Raw genomic sequence first — 10504 nt, forward strand, 5'->3', positions numbered from 1 at the left:
TCAGCTACTAGCACGAAGACACAGGTTCATGCCTTAAGAGTAACATTTTGTGCAAAATGCCAAAGGTTAAGACTATTTCCACTGCATCCCTCCTGAGGTATTGTGAAAGCTTACACCGGGTCAAGGTTCCTTTTTAGTTTCTCAATCAAATCCTAGTTGAACCTTTATCATATATCCTGCATCCAATTCTCATCCTTTTCAAGGTTATTTATTTTGGTTTAGAATGTTTCTAGCTACTACTTTATTGGCAACAGAATAAAGGAAAAGGAGCCTAGAAAGTTTTCAGAAACCACAAGGTATTTTTGTGGGACTAGGGTCACTAAATAGCTAGTAACACCCAGCGCAACAATAGGACTGTGATACCCCATATCAAAACATAGATGTATGCCTCAGGTGGCTAGGTCATAAGTGGTACTAAGGGTAGTTAGGCTGCTCACTTGGCCAGTGAAGTGTACACAAAGGGTGAGGTTACCCTACTCTATTTATTTATATGAAGCTAAGTGATTAACGTAAATGGGCCTCCTGTAGGTTCCCAAGGTTATAAACCTACCCGACTTGAGGACCCAGGGCTAATGACTGTTAGGTGGGCATAATTGAGGCCATCGGTAAGTCACTTAGCTGACCTCCGACCAGCCAGTGCCACCTGCCGGTGGTGCTATCTGCAACCAAATGGCATTAATGCTCAATGGGTCCCACAACCTTACGGGCATGCCTCGGCCATTCACCTAGGCTGCTAGAGCATCAAATCCTGGTCATGTGGCACCCAATATGCAAAAGATCAGGTGGGCCCACATGGCAGCATTATTGATTAATGTAATTTAAGGATTTTGGACCCTGCTTCCAAACAGGCCTTAGTGGGAATAATAGCCATTACAAATACCAATTCATACTCCCGTTTGGTCATTTCATCCTCCCATTTATTGAAATTGTTGGGGAGAGGAGAGGAAAAGAAAGGAGAAGAAGGAGAGGAAGAAGAGAAGAAGAAGAAGGAGAAGGAGAAAAAGGCTGGTTCTTGGAGCTACTTGGGCTGCAAGCTGCTGCTGTCCTCCTGTTGCTGTTCTCCTCCTACTGTAGCTAGGTGGTGTTGCTGTTGTAGAGTAGATGATGGTGCAAGCAAAGGAGCTGCTGTGCATGGCTGCTGTCCAAGCTTGGATCAAGCAAGCTGAGAGGTGCAAGAGCTGTCCAAGCTGAAATTCTGCTACAAATATTGTGTTACTGCAGTCCAAATTTGGTTTCAGCTGAGTTACTACTGCACCTGCTGTTGTGCAACTGCTGTACTTGTCCAGAGAGGTAAATTTCATCTCTATAAATTGCTGTACAGTAGGTTGTATTCATATAAAATAGAAGTTCAATCCATTTCCAAAGCATGCAGCCACCAAGAATTGGGAACCTTGGACTGCATGCAAGGGAATTGAAATGAATTCAGTTACAGGGACTTAATATGTAAATGCATGCATGCTGCCCCAGCAGTACTTGGGTGGAATTTATTTTTCTACTAGTCTCTGCAGTCTCTCACAGCTAATTTTCTCTAGGATGTGTGGGATTGCTATCCTAGATCTGGAAAATCCAGCTGTAGAGGGGAAATTGGTTACGTGTGTTTGCTGTCCATCAAATTGGGAAGTAAATAAACTTATGTACTGTCTCTGCAGTCACCCAAAACTAGGTTTCAGACTTTGCATGTAGGGGATTTCCATCCTAGAGCTGAAAACTCAACTATAGAAATGAACCTTATGCAAAAGGCTAGCTGAATTTTTAAATTGGGTACTGTAGGCTAGCTAAATATGAATATGGGATTTGGAAGGCCATCTCCTTCGAAGTCTCCTTCAAATCGGGCCCCATCCTGCCCCGCATGGTCCCAAACTTCCCCAGAACAGACACATCATTCACTTATGGAACCTCCCCCCCTCTCCCCCCTCTTCTCATTTGTATATTTCTTTCTTATCCTTGGGTTAATATAAATTTTTATTCATCCAAAAAAAAAAAAAATGAATATGATATTTGCATGTTGGGGAACAAGTTCCCAAAACAGGGACCACCATCCCAGAGAAGAAATTGTTGTGTAGAGTTGGTTCAGAGACCCAAAACCATCTTTGACCTCTCTCTGGGAGCCCTAATAATTGAGGTTTTATTTATTAAATTAATCCTTGCTGAATTTTGCAAGTGAAAGTTGGGAATTTTCTTAATTTTTATAGTTCTTCCTCAATTTAGTTTAATGGGAGCTAAAGCATGATCAATTCATGTTTCCTAACAGGGTCCAGATCCAGATCAATAGGTAAAAATTGGCAGAAACCCAGTCTTGCAGCCTAGCAACCTCAAGTTGCCAAACATTGGCGCAAACTGGGTAAATATTAAAATTCTATTCTTTTCTTGATAATCCCTCTCAATTTGACTCAATTGGAGCTGGAATATGGTTCAGCCATGATTCCTAGAGCTCCAATTAAGTCATTAGATGAGGTAAGAAACCTAGGTTTAACCATAAGCATGATTAGGTTGTGGTTTATGTAAAAATTTGTTAGCTTGCTGAATTAGTGACCAATTGGGTTGGGAAGTGACCCTACAAGCATGGTATGATCCCTCCCTTGCTGCTGAGAAAATTGACCTTCAGCCCTGTACACAGACCACGCATAGCAGGTTCAGCAGTCAGAAAGCTAGCTAGATAAAAAAATTCTGCAGACAGCAAGCACCGGAAAGTGCCTGTGGCTGGCCGGTAGCTCTGCAGACCTGTTCAGCCTCTGTTTTTTCTGTTGGTTCCCTACCCCTTAGTAGGTTATGCCACTCACGCTTTAATCACAGTTGGCCTTATAGGATGGGGTAACATGGGGCAATCCCGAGGTTTGAAAATAGGATTGGTGTATAGGCTAGTGGGGGTCTGGATAGTTTAGCATAAAGGTTGTACAGAGGCGTATGTTTAGGGTACCCAAGCATTACTGTATTAATTATATTGTACACCATTTACATAGGACCTAAATTACCTGGTGAGGATACACGGTGATGGGAATTCAGCGGTAACGAACGGATTTCGAGTTTTGAGGTGCGTGGGTGTTGACTTTAACTTGTGGAGTGTGTTTTTGCATTACTTTTTTTCAGTTTGTATGGACATGTAATATGTTTGTTTCTTATATATCTTGTTTACCTGTTATTTGATTATTGTGGATATACTGTGAACTGTTGATAGTTTAGCATAAAGGCTATACAGAGGTGTATGTTTAGGGTACCCAAGCATTACTGTAATAATTATATTGTACACCATTTATATAGGACCCAAATTACCCGGTGAGGATACGCAGTGATGGGAATTCAATGGTAACAATCGGATTTCGGGTTTTAAGGTGAGTGGGTGTTGACTTTAACTTGCGGAATTTGTTTTTGCATTATTATTTTTTTTAGTTTGTATAGGCATGTCATATGTTTGTTTCTTATATATCTTGTTTACCTATATTTTATATATATATATATATATATGTATATATATAATATTTTTATGATGCAGCAGCACTCCGATGGATCGACCCAAGCCTACTCCAGAACCCGGATCAAGACCCAGATCCAATTTGGGTTCCAAGTTACTAATTTGGATTCTAAGTTTAATTGAATATTTAGGATTTTATTTTTATTTGAGAATATTTGTTCCCTATTTGAGCCCTTAGTTGTTTCTTTATTTTGTTAGCTTAGGCGTAGGAGATTTTATTTCTATCTTAGTTTTTTATTTTTAATTAGAAGGTTTTTAATTTTATTTTATTATATATTGGACATGTAATTCATGGGAAGAATAGTTGATTATTGAAGAAAAATTAAGATTACTGCCTGCGAGCCTGCTTCTCTTCCCCCCAACCTCCTCTTCTTCTTCCTCTTCCCTGCGGTCTCCCTCTATCTCCCCTCCTCTGCTGTCTTTCTTCTTTCCCTCTTTATTTCTTCTTATCCATCTTCTCTGGAACTCCCCCTGCCCTTCCCCCTTCTCCTCTTTCTTCTCTGGCTTTATATCCTTGCTACAATTACGACTCTCTGCTAACGGTATTGTTCATCTAAGAAGAAGCTCTCGAGAGCCTCATCTTTAATCTGTCTAGCCTGAAACCTTGGGCAAAAGAGATCCTTACCTGGGTGACTCAAATAACCCAAGCTTTGGCCTGTAATTCCCTTCATGTCTTGAGATTAAACAACAGTTTCAGAACTATACCTGAAACCACCGCCCAGATCAGACTTCGAGGGCTGAATCTCCCTTGGTGATTCTTCTTTCCTCTCCAGATTTTAGGTACAGACTGCCTCTCCATAGGCGATTAACGTACGGTTCTGGAATTTCATAGCTGTTGAGAGGGACTCCATGGGCTGCGGCTTGACTTCCTCTTTGGTGTTCAATGAAACTTCCATGGCTGACAACCTCACAAAATGGGGCATGCTTTAACTTTATTATAATTATGTATTGTCCCTTCCTTACCCTCTATCCCAAGAATACCCTCCCTTTTCATCGGTTACTCTTTTCTTCTAAAGTGGGAATTAAAGAAGTCTTTTAGATTTTTGTCTTTTGTGTAAAAGTCCTTCTTTTGTTTTACCTCCCATATTAATGACCATCTCTTTCTCCTTTTATTACAGCCTGCCATTGAGTCTTTCCCCGTCCTAATTTACCTCTTATCAATAAATCTAAACCCTCCCATAACCTTTGTCCTTTTAATTACCAAATTACTACTGTTTCTAGTCCTTGGCTTCTAAGTATTTAATTGGGCCCACATCCAATCGGGTTGGTTTTCGTTTTATTGTTTGGCTGTCTGGTATGTCCTGCACTGACCCACAACTCTAGTAACATCCCTCTTCAGTCCTGGCCAAAAGAATCGGTCCTCAACGAGGGTGATGGTCATATCGCGACCGAAGTGGCCAGCGACTCCCCCAGCATGCAATTCTCAGATCAGGAAATCTTGGAGTGAAGTCCTGGGAATGCACAACTTGCTTCCTTTAAAAAGAAAGCCCTCCCTAAGTAGGTAGTCCGAGCGGTTGACTGGTTTGCCTTCACTCAAGGAAGTGAACGGCTCATTAAAATCAGGACAGGTGGGGTATTAGTCCTTGACTCGCTCAAACCCTACAACCTCTACACTCATTGCTTGGAGTAGCACACTAGCCCGACTCCTAGCATTGGTGCGACTGAGGAACATGTTCACCCGGCTCAGTGCATCTGCAGCAATATTCTCGACACCAGGCCTGTGCTTGAGTACAAAAGTGTACTCTTGGAGGAACTCAACCCACTTGGCATACCTCTGATTGAGGTTTTTTTTGGGCACTAAGGTACCTCAGAGCTTGGTGGTCAGAGAATCAGACTGACGGTTGTGACCAGATAGGGGATAACTTCCAAGGACTAAGGCGTGGTAGGGATCAGGTTAGGGGTCGAGGCCCACCGCCAAGACGCCAAACCCAATATGGAGATGATGAGGGCTATAAGCACCATGATAGGGGCTTCGATATCAGACGGATGATTAAGGTAGACGCCCCTACCTACGATGGTCAGATTGATGCTAGGATCCTTCTGGATTGGATCAAGCAGATGGATAGGTACTTCGATTTCTATGATATGCCAGAGGAAGTCCGCTAACAGTTTGCTAAGTTCAAGCTTATTGGAGCTGCCCAAGACTTCTGGACAAACCTAGAGTACCAAGAGGACCACCTAGGACTTGAGCCAATCACCACCTGGGTAGAGATGCAAGAGCAGCTCGAGAGGGAATTTTTTCCTATCACTTATAGGCTCCAGTTGTTGAATGAAATGAATACCCTGAAGCAAGGGAAGTTGATTGTGACCGAGTACATAAGCAAGTTCAATGAATGATACCAAGATGATGTAGGGGGTTCCTAGGTGACTAGGTCTCCTACAAGATTAACTAGCTAGGTAGGGTTGACTCAAGGGGCTTAGGTAGATAGGACAAAAAAATCTCAACCAACACGATTAAGCATGCAAGATAAAACGAGACTAATAAACAAAGTAGCCAAAAGCAATAATAATCTAGACGGAAAAACACATAAATTCTTACTCAAGTTTCAAATGGGGGCATGGGGAAGGGAACAAACGACATACGAGTATTAGGTTCAGCACAAATCCGTCTAGACACCCAAATTAGATATGCAAACAATCGATAAAATAGGCATAAACAAAGGACAAAGGCAGGCTTCAATGTCAATGGGTTGTATATATATAATAGGGATTAATGGAGGTGGGGAGGGTTTAGTTTAATGTTTTACATCACTGCTGCTACTACTCTCGGTTGTTGTTTACCCTACGCTGGTGCTGCTCTCTCTACAATCGACTGGATGTATCTTCATCAACTAAAAGTGGACTGCAACCTCTTTATTTTGGAGGACCTTGATCTCTTCTTCTCTCCTCATATCTGAACAGTTGATGCAGCAAGCAGTTTTGTATTGGCAGAAATAAGTTGCAGCAGCAGTGAAGTAAAGGCAGCAGGTGCAGCAGCAGCAGTTTTTGTAACGACAGTGATGTGTTGCAGTAGCAGTGGGCAACGATGGGGGAGGTCAGCAGTGACAAAAACAGCAGCAGAAACAAAAAAAAAGAAATAAGATTGAAAAGAAAGAGAGGGAGGCGAGACAAGAAGACTGAGAGAAGAGAGAGCCGAGAGAGTAAGGGAGGAAAGAGGCGAGAGAGAAAGGTGAGAAAACGAGAGAGAGAGAGAGAACCGTGAGGGGTTTGGGGGTTTATTCTTCTTCTTTCTATTCTTCTAGCCACAAAGATGGCTGCTTCTTCTTCTTCTTGCGCCTGTACACTTTGATGTCCCCATCAACTCTCCCCGGCTTGGAAGAATTCACCTCTGGGGAATTAATGCTCATGTAATACTCAAGTAGGTCTGGGTTGAGTTGTTGGACTTCTTGCATTGTGATCCAGGTTTTGTCAATTTTTGGACGTCCATGCCACTTGACCAAGAACTCTCTAGAACCTCCAGTGTGTGTGGCCACAATCCTCTCATCAAGGATTTCCTCAATTTCTTCAATTCTCCTCGTGACCTTAGGCACAGGTGGTAACGAGGTCGGGGGAAGTGGTTGGCTTGGCTCAGAAGTCTCATCAATGTTGAAAGGGAAGTCTTCAAGGTCATCAGGGTAAAAAGAGGTGAAGGTAGGGGTACCATGGTATGGGACTAGGTCTTCAACATTGAAAATATTGCTAATCTCCATGCTAGTTGGAAGATCAAGAACATACGCATTGGCACCTATCCTCTTGAGTACCTTGAACGGACCTGTGCTACGAGTATATAGCTTGCTCGCTTTTCCCCTAACAAAACGTTGTGGCTTGATTCTTACCATCACCATATCACCCTCTTAAAACTCTTGTAGCCTTCTGTGCACATCTGCCTTCGATTTATATTGCTCATTGCTCAGTGCTATCTGTCTCCTTATACCTGCATGCAAATCATGTATATGCTGAGCAAAAGATTCGGCTGACTGGGAGGTCCTAGAACTAGACACGACTGGGATAAGGTCTATGGGTACCCGAGGCTGGTATCCTGAACAAATCTCAAAGGGGGACAGACCAGTGGTACGGTTCTTAGAACTATTATATGCAAACTCGGCCTGGCTAAGGACTCGATCCCAACTGGTAAGGTGTTCTCCTATGAGGCAACGCAATAAATTCCCTAAGCTCTTATTGACAACCTCGGTTTGGCCATCGGTCTGAGGGTGGAAAGCTGAGGAGAAATGGAGTTTCGTGCCCATCATCCGCCATAGGGTCCTCCAAAAATGACTAGTGAACTTAACATCCCTATCGAACACTATGGTGAGGGGTAACCCATGGTACTTGACGACCTCGTTAAAGAAAATTTTGGCTACTATGGATGCATCGGAAGTCTTAGAGCATGGGATAAAATGGGTCATCTTCGAGAAGCGGTCAACAACCACATAAACAGAATCATGGCCTCCCGAAGTTCTTGGTAGACCAAACATGAAGTCTATGCTAAGGTCCTGCCAAGGGGAATGGGGAACGGGTAGGGGAGTGTACAAACCCGTGTTTTGCTTTTGTTGTTTGGCGGTCTGGCATGTCCTGCACTGACCCACAACTCTAGCAACATCCCTCTTCAGTCCTGGCCAAAAGAATCGGTCCTCAACGAGGGTGATGGTCTTATCGCGACCGAAGTGGCCAGCGACTCCCCCAGCATGCAATTTCCAGATCAGGAAATCCCGGAGTGAAGTCCTGGGAATGCACAACTTGCTTCCTTTAAAAAGAAAGCCCTCCCTAAGTAGGTAGTCCGAGCGGTTGACTGGGTTGCCTTCACTCAAGGAAGTGAACGGCTCATTAAAATCAGGACAGGTGGGGTATTGGTCTTTGACTCGCTCGAACCCTACAACCTCTACACTCATTGCTTGGAGTAGCACACTAGCCCGACTCCTAGCATTGGTGCGACTGAGGAACATGTTCACCCGGCTCAGTGCATCTGCAGCAGTATTCTCGACACCAGGCCTGTGCTTGAGTACAAAAGTGTACTCTTGGAGGAACTCAACCCACTTGGCATGCCTCTGATTGAGTTTCTTTTGGGCACTAAGGTACCTCAGAGCTTGGTGGTCAGAGAATAGTACGAATTCTTGCGGTAAAAGGTAATGTCGCCAATAGCGCAATGATTGGACAACCGCATAGAATTCCTTGTCGTATGTAGACTATCGTTGCCTAGCTTCATTAAGCTTCTCACTAAAATAGGCAACAGGGTGGCCCTCTTGTCCTAGGACACCACCTATCCCAATACCAGATGCATCACCGTTAACTTCGAAGACCTTAGAGAAATCTGGGAGGCGCAGGACTGGAGCTTCAGTCATAAGCTTTTTAATCTCATTAAAGGCCTTCGTAGCACTCTTAGTTGATTAATTGAATTGAAATCTCAATTATTCTAATTTAAAATTTGATTATTCTAAATTAGATTTAGATAGGGCTATACGGACTTGAACCATAGACCTTCTCGGAAAAATAGATTGTTATTTGATTATTGTTGATATACTGTGAACTGTTGATATAGTATGTGGACTTGTAGAGGTAAGCTTGTGAGACAAGACACAGTGAAGCTGAAGGGGGATTTTGGCACCGTGTGCTTGGTGTATATGGGTGTTGTGTGTGATGTATGGTGATTGTACCTGTATTATTTAGAATACATATGGTTAGGATATCACAACCCAGGTGCTACACCCCTTGCCAGTAGGGGGTTAGGTTCTGGCTAATCCCAAAAGGGTGGTATGTCTGACGAGACTATCATATCTGCAATATGACGGACTGTACTCAGAGGTGGACACAACATGGATGACTGATGTGTAGGATATGGGACCTATAGACTTCCGACTTATAACTAGCCTGTATCTCTAGAGCCCGACGTTGCATAGAACTAGTACCAAATGATGGATATAGTAATAGAAATAGGAAAGTAGTGTAGCCATATGGATGCATCATATAACTGTATGGAGCATGCATTGCATCATTTGTACTGTGTGTGCCTGCACACCCTCACTAGCTTTGTGAAGCTCACCCCATTTGGATTCTTCTTTTTAGATGGTGGAACTGTTGCTGAGCCAAGATTTGGATTTCAATGCTGTTGGGAGGCTTATGTTTGCGAAGCACATGGATGCTGATGGTTGTCACTTCACTATTTTTTATGTAAATATTTTTGAATTGTGTAAGATGTAATTATTATACCTGTGGGTTAATGTCATTGGGCCTGTATTAATATATATAACATCGTGAATCACTAGTGATATGTATTATTTCTGATTTTTTATATGTACTCTGATTTTAGTTATGATCATGGTGGCATTTGTGAATTAAGTTACTGCATCTGTAATCCTAGAGGGTTAGGCTGACTGGATATAGGAATTTAGTGTCGCATACCTTGGCCTATTTGAAGTGAGTTGTGACAAGGACTGACTGATTGTGCATCAACTATGATAACATAAAGACAATATGTGCTTATTTACTGTTAATTGCTTAATTATCAACAACCAATTCCAAAATTAACTTTTGTAACAAGGAGATTTGTCTCGTAGATCAATTGTTGGGATAAGGTTTATTGTTGCTCATTTATGTTTAGCATTGACGGCCACAACCTACAGAAACAAAGTTCACAGAGAAAAGATTAATACTAAACCCACTTGAAAGTTGGAACCCAGCAACCTGTTTAGAACATACCTACGTCAAATCACCTTTGTATATCCCATATTTCACTCGAGCCCATCAGCCCACAGAAACTTCACTGGCCTTACTTCTTGTGAGGAGTAAACAAGAAACTTCCTTTATTACTACACGTGACAATATAAGTATACAACAACAAGAAACTCAGCCTTATTATGTTGTCTATGTTTATGTAACATTAGTTCATAGATTGATAGCAAGATTTACAACATAAAATCATTAAAGCAGTTTATAACAAAATTTATGTGAAACTGCAAAGCATTTAACTTACCACCAATATTGTGCACAAGACTAAACATTAGATGATGGCCTCATGTCAACAAACTTCCTTCAATACAAGAAGCTTTACAAGGCTTCCTA

General features: G+C 42.3%; 1 long non-coding RNA gene across 1 annotated transcript; it reads left to right on the top strand.

The window, feature by feature from the left end:
• Positions 1 to 885: 885 nt before the first annotated feature.
• LOC122059373 lies at positions 886 to 9755 on the top strand. Its single transcript, XR_006134029.1, has 3 exons — positions 886 to 1290; positions 3259 to 3329; positions 9509 to 9755. It is a non-coding gene; the product is annotated as an uncharacterized LOC122059373 (long non-coding RNA).
• Positions 9756 to 10504: the final 749 nt, after the last annotated feature.

Source organism: Macadamia integrifolia, chromosome 13 (genome assembly GCF_013358625.1).
Source record: "Macadamia integrifolia cultivar HAES 741 chromosome 13, SCU_Mint_v3, whole genome shotgun sequence".
Taxonomy (NCBI): Eukaryota; Viridiplantae; Streptophyta; class Magnoliopsida; order Proteales; family Proteaceae; genus Macadamia; species Macadamia integrifolia.